We start from the raw sequence: 12,080 nt of genomic DNA on the forward strand, positions 1-12,080 counted from the left end.
TCTAACATGTATAAGTTAACTTAAAATTATTATATGTGTGGATATATAGCTGAAAATTTCCTCTTTTAAAAATGCATGTAAACTTGACAACAGAGAATCGATGAATATATTTGTAAACAAATAAACACCCTCTTGCCCCTATGCACATGTTGAACTCAAAAAAAGTTGCTGTTTAGTAATTCTAGCCTTTCAATGTTCTAACGTGAATCAATGTTGTTGCGTTGTTGCCTTTCTTTGTTTCATTGTACGGAGTTAATAGGTTCTCACTGCAAATTTCTTACAAATTTCTTTAAAACTGTTTCCAAACCATTCTTGATGTGCATGCGTAAAATATTACAACTTCTGATCTGAAACTGTCTGTGCTAACAGCAAATACGGGTTGAGTGGAGTCCATATTAAAAAAAGAAGAGCAAGAAAAATAACCTCACTTTTTTATGCCAGCGGGAAATGGCAAAAAAAATAAAACATAAACAAAAAAAAATACAATACAACCTTAAAATAGGTGTATATTATTAATAGAGTTTAAAATTGTGTAACTATTTGCTACTTTAGGGCTTACTCTAAACTGGTCGAGAAATTCTATTCTATTGGGACACAGTTTCATCAAAATAGTTTTGATTTTTGGGCCTTATCCGTTCTTCAGGTAAATCTTCAATAAAGTCTGTGTCGGAATTGACATAACTCGGAATCAACAAAATTCTGATAATTCAGATTCTTTCGACGATCATAATCAACAATACTCTATCTTAAAGAGTTAAATTTTTTCATGTTGCAAATTCTAAAAAAAGTATAAACTTTATTTTTGGGGTTTAAGTCCAATGCACTAATCTGCCATTTTAAAATTTAATGGTTAAAGGTGGCAATTCATTGTATCTATGGTCGAATGGCGGAGTAGATTGTAACCATTCAATTGAAGTAGCTAGATTAAAATAAGATACATTTATTCGTTGAGATGAAAAAGCTTAATAATAAAAATAAAGTATAAAATTTTTATTAAGGAAATTAACCTTCTAACTGAGGAAATTATATTCCATATATAGTATGCATTTGGATAATCTGATTATCGTCGAGACATACCTCTTAAACCTAGAAAATGTTGAGGGAAAAATGTAAGGTTTACCCCAATAAATATTATAAAGAATTTATCTTTTAGGAATTTATTATTTATTGAAAGTCCTGTAAATAGTCTAAATCATTGAGTGATTCCTGCTAGAATTGCAAATACAGGTCCTATAGAAAGAACACAATGGAAGTGTGCTACTACATAATAAGTATCATGAAGGACAATGTCAATTGAAGAATTGGCAAGAACTACTCCTGGTAATCCTCCTATAGTGAAAAGAAAAATGAATCCTAGTGATCATAGAGTAGATGGATTCAAGAAAATATGTACTCCGTAGAAAGTTGCTAATCAACTTAAAATTTCGGAAGATCTTTGACAAAATCACTCATTTCCTTAATGTGTATTTTTAGACTAATCCAACGATTTAAAATAAAATTTCAAAAACAATATCAGGGATTATACAAAACGATAAAACACAAACAACAATTTAGAGGTTATCTTCGTATTCCGAAAACTGGCTACACCACATATCAGATGACGATCACATGACTAACAGATGATGATCAGAAATTTGTGTAAGAACATCAAACTTTTGATTTGAAACCGATCAGAAGTTTCTGTGCGAACGCATTTTACTCTAATGCGCATAAGCCCATGTTTATTTGCCAAAAACTTGTTTCCTACTGCTGTGAGAATTAGCCTATTAACTTGTCATATTTTTCCAGGGTTACCATGTGCTTTTTTAAATTGTCTCGCAAAATATAAAAGTTTTGCTTGTTCTGTGAACTTTTGGATTTGATGGTCGTGCTTATTTTGTAGGAATATGTACAATGCAAGTGCATCACTTCTGAAATTAGAGGACTAGCATTTTATTTGTGGAGAAAAAACTTCCCTACTAACTTCAATATTAGATGCGAAAAATAAATAATGGAATTGTAGTTTCCACCATAACTTGTAGATTAAGTAAAATTTGGATTTTTTGCATTTAAGTCACGAATGACGGCGTCATAGTTAATATATTTTTGTCGTATATTCTATAATTATTATTTTGCTGTGTATTATGCATAATAACATTTAAAACTTGTAAATCATGATCACTAATAAAACTTGCAATTATAAACAATGTCTTATGTATCAAGGAATTTGTAACAACATGTTCTATAAGTGTTAAATAGTTCGGCCATTACCCAAACAAACTTCTTTATAAATATCTGCCTCATAACTAGTGGTTGAAAGGTATATGTTTAAATGACCGAATAAGAATATTTCTTTGGATTTGACAGTTTCTCATCAAGCGGTATGCTGTATTATCTGTCTAGTTCCAGAAGGATCCACAAAAATACTTAAATATGAAATGCCTGTTAATCGCTTTTATAGGGTTTTAGTTAAAGGTCTCTTTAACATAAGTTGCACATCCTGCACCCCTTTGTTCCCTAGTTATAAACGCTGCATTCAAATTTATATATATTGTATATAGGATATACTGTGTTTCCTCTCCTGCGCCCTACTTCAGTCTGTGTTCAAAAAATCATCCAAACAATCCTCTAAATGCTATATATTTTCAAATTGTAATTTTTTCACTCAAGATTTAAGGTTTTATTTATTTAAGCCAAAAGTGAGAATGTATTTTTTTAGAACATTTTTTACGTAAGATTAACTTTGTTTGCATTGCATTTATTTTGTTTTTTTTTTTGTAGAAAAGGTATTATAATATCTCTAGAACCTAATGCTTTGAAAACTATATGCCCTTGGTTTTTTGAAATTACTAAATTTTTAAGAGCCGAAGAAAACCATCTCGCAAAGTGCCCAAAGGGGTACTGCAATATGTATAAGTAAATAGAGTATATCCTACAAAAAAAATAAACCACAATATGTAAGAAATCTTGTTAAAATACATAATTCCAATTAACCTGACCAAGAAGCTCTTTAATTAGGAAAAAATTGCCTGAAATATATTATGTATATTACGAAACCATAATGGATGTAAGGAGGAGTGAATGGTTATTATCCTGTAAAACTTTCTCTCTAACTAAAAAACTCTAAACTCTAACCTTTATCGACGAGGTTTAAAGCATCTGAATATTTTTTATATTGGAAATGTCATTTGTGGTAATACCTTACCTCCTGATATAATTTTAACTTATTAACAGGCGTTACGCTTGGTTACCCTATTTTAATAAATTTTGTAATTGAAATTAAATACTAAAACGCGCAGATAAGCTGTTTTAATTGGCAATTACTGCCCACACGTCTCGATTGACAGAATATATAGTTAAATAGCTCAACGAGAGCGATTACTTGTCATTTATAGAGAGAATTTTAAGACAATTAAGTTTCAAGGTTTCAAAATGTTCTTTTTTATCATTTACGCTGCCTGTTTTCTGTTAGTTTCGGGTATTCCACAAGAGGTACTACCATTTACAAAAGAAGGTAAAATACTCAAATAGATTATTAAAAAAAATTCAATTAGGACTTTTGGCTTGTAAAAATATCAAAAAAAAACTTTAGATTGCTGCTTTTTCAGTCTTGGGAACCCACAAACACAACACGTTTTTGTGTCTCTTACTTAAATAATATCCTCTAAGACATGTTCTTTTATTGATTTATATATCCTAGTTGCAAATGAAAATAGCTAATATGATAAAATTCAAATAGCAAAATATTAATTGGACTATGCGGGCCGTAAGTATTTCCGTAGAAATCAGTATAAAAAAGTTGTATAAGTCTTGCCCCTCTATTTGCATGAAAGTTTATCTATTTATTTGCATTTATAATTTGTCCATATTTCAAATACATTATTAATTATTAACAAATTCAATGTAGCTTTTATGCAACTAGGTGCTCGGGCACCTTTGTGCGTACATATTTTAAGTACAATTCCTATTTTTAACACGCTTTTATTAGCTCGGGTTGTACCTATGTTTTTATGTAACGGAATCTTTAAGCTTAATTTTCACTAGTTTCTAAAAATATGATCAACTTGAAACTTTTCACACGTATCAAGGACCGAAGACAATGCAATAATTTGATAACAGTTTTTCATTATCCTTATTAGGACTGCTAGGATTAATAAATTCTTTTTTATTTACACTGGCACACAAGTTTGGTTAACGTTCTATAGTTGCACGTACGGCCAGCAGAATTTTGCTTAATTGTACGTTAAATTCATTGTATTTTCTATTTATCAAATTAGTATACTTCTTCAGTTAACATTCATTTTATCAATTTTAACAATAAGAATATGTATAATAAGAAAGTGGTTCCATGGAACTCACGTTTCGCCGCCATGTCGATGTGTCCGGTTTCCAAAGGGGAAATGGAGAAGAAAAATAAATGCATGATGGCACCCTCACGACCAAAACTTTCCGGAGGTAAACTCGCCTCCCATTCGGATCTCCGGGCTGAGGCTGGTCGGGGGGGTCCATCAGGCGGATCAAAAAGCCTAAAAATCAATTTCTGCAACATCAGAGGCCCTAACACCAATATTAATGCAGTACACCAACACCTGCAATCAAATAAGCCTCACATTCTGGCATTAGCAGAAACAAAGGTGAAACCTTCAACAACAAATGTTCACCTCCTTAATCCTGGATACGATCTACACACCCGATTTCGACTAAACTTTGGATTGGCAGTATTTGTCAAGAACGATTTGAGTTGCCAGCGGGAGGATACGCTTGAACCTGCGGACTTCGACGTCATGTGGTTCAAAATAATAGCCAGTGGTGCCACGAAATTTATCTGCTGTATCTACAGATCACCAAGCGACACCCAATATAGACGGCTCTTTTTGAACCTGGTTGATTGCATTAACCATCTGCAAATTGACTACCCAAGCGCAGAAATCATCGTCATGGGTGATTTTAACGTTCACAATATCAACTGGCTGCGCTTCTGCAACAAGAACGACGATGAAGAACGAAAAGCTGAGCTATTTGCCACCATATGCGGGCTTACGCAGATTGTGGAGGAACCTACCAGAATCCCTGATCGAGACGGCGAGTTCGCGAGTCTCCTAAATCTGGTCTTGGCTTCAGACCCTGACTCGTACACTATATCAGTACATGCCCCCCTAGGGACATCGGACCACAAATTGATAATAGTCTCTGGGCAGGAATGGAAGCTTATATCCCTTTTTCTACTAAATGCAGATCAAACAACAAGCAATGGTTCAACCTGAATTGCAAAAAGGCAGTAAACACTAAAAACGCAGCATATCGCAAATGGCGTCAACATCCTTCCATCGAAAATCGGAGGAACTTTTTAGCCTCCAGAAATAGCTGCAAGCGAATTATTGATGAATGCAAAGAGAGTCACAACACCAGGATCAAAAACAAACTGCTAAACTGCCCAAATGGAACAAGATCTTTCTGGTCGGTATCGAAAGCCTTTAGTCAAGGTTTTGCTAAGTCGGCCTTGCCACCCCTAATAGCAGATGATGGTTCTATCGCGATAACAGCAAGGGAAAAAGCCAACTTACTGGGTAAACTCTTCGCGTCCAATTCTACTCTGCACTCGCAAGGCAAAACACCGCCATATTTGCCAAGGGTGAATTCATCGATGGGAGAAATTTCGTTTTCCCAACGAATTATAAATAAAATTCTTAAAAGCGTAGACACCAACAAAGCTTCTGGACCCGATGGAATTCCAGCCCTAATACTAAAACGTTGTGCAGACGAATTGACTCCTCCCTTATGTAGACTATTTACAACATCGTATAAGCAGGGCCAATTTCCAACAAGCTGGAAAACTGCTCGAGTGCAAGCTGTACCCAAAAAGGGTAAGAAGACGATGCCCTCCAATTACCGCCCGATTGCACTAGTTCCAGTAATATCGAAGATTATGGAGAAAGCAGTCAACCAACAACTGTTAAGATATCTGGAATCATCTGGACTAATCAGCGATCATCAATACGGCTTCCGAAAGCTTAGATCCACCAGCGATCTTCTGGCTTACGTCACAGATTCCACCCAGGGATGCTCCGGCAAGAAGGACGCGTCTAGCAGTTGCGGCTCATCAACATCGAGTCCACCTGCCTACCCCAAGGACGTCGCTGTATCGGGACTTATTCATCTTGGAGAACATCTTCTTTGTGGAAAGGGCTTCCACCTCACATATTTCCCGACGCATACAACCTACAGCGATTCAAAATAAATGCCCACAAATATCTTCGCGCAAGCACCACTCCAAGAGTGACATAGGACTTTCCTCTTGTGCTTGTGTTTACCAAAAAAAAAAAGTTTGAAAATGCCGCGGCCCCTGAAAGCATCCAGATAATTTAAGATGCTTTTAACAAGGTAATAAATAATAGTTTAAGAAAACTATAAAAAGACACGCTTTTATTGCTAATCGAACTAAAACGTAAAAAATTCTTTTTATTTACAGAGAGTTTCTATTACAGTAGTAGAAGGTCAGACAATCAATCATAATAATTAATAACCTCAAATAAAAATCATAATTAAATTTAAGTTATTAACAGAATTATTCAAATCAAAGTAAAGAAGCGTGGGGTGCTTGATATATTAAATATGGCAATTATTCTATTGGTAACTATCAATGAGAGAAGAGTTATGAAAATAAAGTAAAATGTATCCCACGCTTTTTACTTTCATTTAAATTATTCTGTTAATAACTTAAATTTTATTATGATTTTTATTTGAGGTAATTAATTATAATTAATTGTCCGACCTTTACTACTGTAATAAAAACTCATTGTAATTAAAAATTATTTTCTACTTTTTAGTTCGATTAGCAATAAAAGCGTATTCTTTTAATTTTTTATTATTTATTACTATTATAATAATTTTAGAAGTCATGCACACATTTATTTCGATTATGTAGTTTTCTGTTACCTTAAAATTAAAGTAACAATCAATAAAGCTAGTTATTGGTAAACTAGATTACGTATTAAAGATAAATTTGTTATAGTATATTGTTATTAATAAAAGTACATTTCCTAAAGTTTTTGACAATAAATTGGTGCAGCTACTTTTATATTGTTTGTATTTTTTAGTCTCATTTATATTTTTGAAAGCAAGTATAGATTTTTGGAGCAAAATAATCTAGATAGGTTTCATAGAATAACTTGAACTATCTAATTATGTATTGTTTTTAACAAGTCAATATGAGTATGGTAGGCACCACGCCAAGCTATTATTCCATAGAAGGGTAATGGTTCTACCAGAGTTTTATAAAAAGTAAAAAAAAAAGCAATTTGTGGCTTAGAAATTCTCGGAGTAACTTTGTGAACAAAAATTCTAATTTTCTTACATATACATACAAAAGAAGAATATCTTCAATTTGATTTTTTTATCCATACTAACTAGTAAAAATAAAACTAAATATAATGCATAATTTAAATGGATATTATTTAATTAGGCAACCATTTTCTATTTAGCCTATCTGACACTAGTCTCACTTAATAAATAAATTTATATAGCAAATAAATTTATAATTATAAATTTATATGTATAATTATTGTGTGGGTCTCATTTCAGCTTTTGGTCAATAATTATCAAAATATTTTGCCTGACTAACTTCTTTGATAGTACATTAAGGAAATCTATTTTTGTTCAATTAAAATTGTGTCTATTTATCGATCTGATTAAAAATTCTATACAAGGTGTCTGCGATTAAGTTGGTAATTTTGGTATTTTTTAATTAATAAATTAGAAAACTAGTAGGATTTTTTCTGCTGATTAAAATGCTAAAAACAGAAAAAAATCAACATCACGTTTTCGAGAAAATGTGAAAAGTGACTAGAAAACTAATTTGCTTAATAAAAAAAGTTTGTTTACACTAAGAGCCTAAGCCTAAAAGTAACAAAGTTACAGCAATATTAATAATTTTGATTTTAACCAAATTTAGGCAAGCTCGCTTTGAAATATTAAAATAACATCAAGTAAACCTACTTGATGTCGCGATACATCACGATCCTGTTTAATACATTTCTGAGCATACTTAAACATGCTATTGATCCAATTATTTGCCTAATGTGTATTTGAAGTTCATCATAACAGTTCTGTATTTTTCTATACACTTTATTCTTTATGTAACCCCAAAAATAAAAGTCCAATGGGGTTAGGTCTGGTAATCTAGGTGGCCAACGAATCGGACAACGCGTCGCAATCCATCTGAAGTATTGTATTCGTTAATAGTGTTAATATTAGTGTCGACTTAATATTCTGTAACAGACTTAACTTACTTTTTAAGTTTAATTCCAGTTTATCTCTATTTAATATTGATATAATAATAAAATTAGTTATCCACAGTATAAACTTCTTATACCTATTTGTAATTAATATTGCGGTTTCCACTGTTAATACCAACATTTTTATTTCCTCAACGGGGTAGATGTTGCATTCTTAGGGTTATTATGATGCCAATCATCTTCAGTCTTTCATAATTTAGTTTTTTAAAGATTATTGCATCTGTTTTTTTCCTCAACATTTTCATGATTTAGCTTGTTATTTTGAGACACTAAACATACAAGTGTAGTGATCTGTAATACCGAAATTCAATACAAAGCTTGAAAATTTGATATTTTGTAATTTTTGTTTTTGAAATGTGGCCAAGACAAGAACTTCAATCTGGTCGGGTAACAAAGATGTTAGCCAAGTGAAAACTCCTTTAAAATCATAAGAAATAAATATGTATTGAATAAAAATTATTAATGATTTTTAGTTTAAATTTTATAACATTTATCTTAATTGCTTAAATATTAATTTAAATTGATTGATCAAAGTGTGTTGCTACACCTCTAATGTTTAGGTGTAGTATATTAAATTTAGTTTTTTAAAGATAAATTTATTAATCTTTGAAGTTTTTGTAGTTCCATAGTTACACTCGTATCTATATAAGGTTCTGTTGGTTCTACTTCATTCAGAAAGACTTCCCAAAATCATTAGAAGGTGGCACTATAGTTCATATTCTCCCATGCAAATTTGACTTTTTTGCAAATATGGGACAAATCTCGTCCTCACTATCGTGATCTATAGGTAGTTTCCATATTGTGTATTCGAATACACACAGTTTAAGCATTTTGGGGTATTATTTGTACACAGAGTATAATTTTTATGTCTAAGCAGAAGGTATACTAAGTTGTATAATCCTTATATACTGTGCATTTACCCCGGTCGATACCTAGTTGTGTATTACTTAAATTATACCAATTGTTTTTGCAATAATCGTTCATTTTTTTGAATTGTTAGACTGTGTTATGTATGTGATATTGATTTTGTAATCTGTATTTATGTTGCTATTTTAAATTTCTAGATCCGAGATAAGCTCGATAGCATCTTTATAATTTCTATTAAGACCTAGGTTTAATTTTGGTTTTTGCTGCTCTTTTATTTTAAGTTCACACTTCTTTCCGAGTATTTGTTTTTTATTACCATACAGGTTCTCAAGATATTCTTCTGTATCACTTTTTATACTAAATTCACAATTTTTTATAGTACATATGACAGGTGCACATATAACTGTTTTACTATTGGTTTTATTTCTTTAGTTATAGTTGTCACCTTCTGAGATTGTTTTAACTTTATAAAAAGCACTTGTTCGTTTAAGAATCTGAGTTCTTTAATTTGCTTTTTAGTTGATTTAGTCATATTTACATAACTGATATGACTCTTTTGTTCCAATATACCGTTTTCTTCTCTCTGCCTTTGTATTATCTTTGCCAGTATTTGCTAAAGTAGTTTTTATGGAATTTTTAATATTGACATTATTTTGTTGACTTTTTTATATACTATTATACTCACCAACTTTAATTTTGACAAAGGCACTATGAAATCAATTAAACAATACATAACAAAATTAGGCGTCGAGTAGTGAAGAATCTACGTGTGTGCGGTGTATGGTCAATCAGTCGTTTTATACAAACAGTGCCGTGTTTTGGTCAAGAAAAACAACCGAACCATTAAGTCATCAAGTACCTAGTACAAGTTTTTTTAGTCCAATCTACAGATGCAAGAAGTCAGTTTATTTAGTCGTTAATTTTTTTTAGTAAAAGTGGGAAACTTGTCTTGAATATATGATGCTATTATAGCAAAACTGAGCATCGAGCACTTTGACCCAAAATTGTGTGACATTTACCATGTATACACGGAACCTCTAATGCGCATTAGCAAAATGCGATTAAGATAAAACGCATGTGTACACACCCGTAAATCGTTTTAGCGTTTCTAATTCACATTATTTTAGAATGTTTTAAATATGTGGATGATTTCCTGTAATGCGGGTTGCGTGTATATGGGAGAAGTCCCAAAATTGCATTAGTTTTGAGTGGTGTCAACTAACCAAAATTTGTAAAACTGAGACAGCGAGAAAATTTCCACTTTGATTTTCTTGGAGCGTGCTTTACACCGATCTCTGAGGAACACTATGCTTCACATTTTCAGTATCTGACCAATCGCTTTTAAAAGCAACATGCTGAGTTCTGTTGGATAGATAAAAATGTGTGAAGGTGACAAGTCTTAGGATCAAAATTGTAGAAACACTTCTTGATTAATATGTCATGTGACACAAAATCAAACGCTTTCCTAAGAAAGTTAATTTTTTGGGAGAAAACACAATATTAGAAATTGCAATAGAGCTACGCATTACCGAAATAAATTAATTACGAGTAAAATTACGAGATTCCAACAAAATGGTGCACCACCGCATTATATGGTTCTTATAGGTTATGAAAGTTTATAGGCACCCATTTCCAAGTCGTTTGAATGACTTTCTTTGGGGGTATTTCAAAAATAAAGTTTTTAGTACGGATTCGGATTCAATTCAAGCTCTTTGGGATCGGCCTACAGCGTAATGTGGACAAATGTCTCAAGACACGCTTGAAAATGACGAATAGAAACAAAATCTTTGTATGGAGGTAAATGTACACCTCTTTCAGCACTTATTAGCACATTGTACATCTTTACAGCAAATTAGCTTTTTACTTTAACTTTAATGTACGTGTAAACTTTAAGTTGTTTTTCGTATTTTTAATATTAGATTTGCTTAATTTTAAAATAAAGAATTGTTACTAAAATTACTCTTGAAACTCTACTGATCTTATTTTTAGGATATAGTCCCTCACTATTACATTTTTAGAATTTTAATATAAAACCAAGGAGCTCCAAAACGATTAAACATAGGTATAAACATTATTATATAAAAATTACCAAAAACTTCATGTGGAATGTAAAAATTAAAATATCTTATTTTTGTATCACCCTGAATTGCACGCCTCTAGATGACAAGACGGTCTCCTAGAAATCAAAATTGACATGTCCTAGAGTTTTTTTTCAAAATATAGCAGGAAAGTCACAGGGGTGCGCCCTTTTCGAAGATATTTAACGATTTACTGAAGAATGTAAAGCGTTATGAAAAATGTTGTTTATTTAACTTAGGTATTTATTTATTTTTTAATTTCAGATTGCTATCAACCACATACATATGGTTCTACGAATTGTTTGGCTCTCATTGAAATTTACCACTGGAACCACGAATTAAAAAAATGTGAAAAAACGATATACGGTGGATGTAATGCATCAAAAAATAATTTTGGAACATTAGACCAATGCGAAAATGTCGCTGGCGTTTTTTGTGCACATTTATAAATTAAATAACAATAAATGTAAATAAACTGTTTTAATTGATTCTAATATTTTTTTAATTTAATCTCAATTCAGTAATTATTCCTGATGGTGTTGGATGTCATTTCAGGATTATTCTGCTTAGAACATCCTTTTTTTGTTTTGAGTAAGTAACTTAACTTTTTTAGGCGTTTGAAGTCCAAATAATTATAAGAAACCTTATGGTTGAAAGCTTAGTGCCTTAGAGCTATTTTACATGCAAGTAAGAACACTCTTAACTGCATGATTTGTTTATGTTGTTTACAAAGTAACAATTACTAGTAGTTACATTGTCTGATATAATACATTTTTATAAAAAGAATAGTACGAGAAGAATTCGGCTGACAAGAACTTCAAAAGTAGTGTTTACTTTTAAGGGTTGAGTTGGAAGTGGGGCC

At 31.9% G+C, this 12,080-nt stretch overlaps 1 long non-coding RNA gene and 1 pseudogene across 1 annotated transcript; one reads left to right on the forward strand and one right to left on the reverse strand.

Moving 5' to 3' along the window:
• Positions 1 to 836: 836 nt before the first annotated feature.
• On the reverse strand, positions 837 to 1,719 carry LOC126738795 (cytochrome c oxidase subunit 1-like; annotated as a pseudogene).
• Positions 1,720 to 3,319: 1,600 nt separating this feature from the next.
• Positions 3,320 to 11,706, forward strand: LOC126738942 (uncharacterized). The gene is made up of 2 exons (XR_007661494.1): positions 3,320 to 3,493; positions 11,483 to 11,706. It is a non-coding gene; the product is annotated as an uncharacterized LOC126738942 (long non-coding RNA).
• Positions 11,707 to 12,080: the final 374 nt, after the last annotated feature.

Source organism: Anthonomus grandis, chromosome 7, assembly GCF_022605725.1.
Source record: "Anthonomus grandis grandis chromosome 7, icAntGran1.3, whole genome shotgun sequence".
NCBI lineage: Eukaryota > Metazoa > Arthropoda > Insecta > Coleoptera > Curculionidae > Anthonomus > Anthonomus grandis.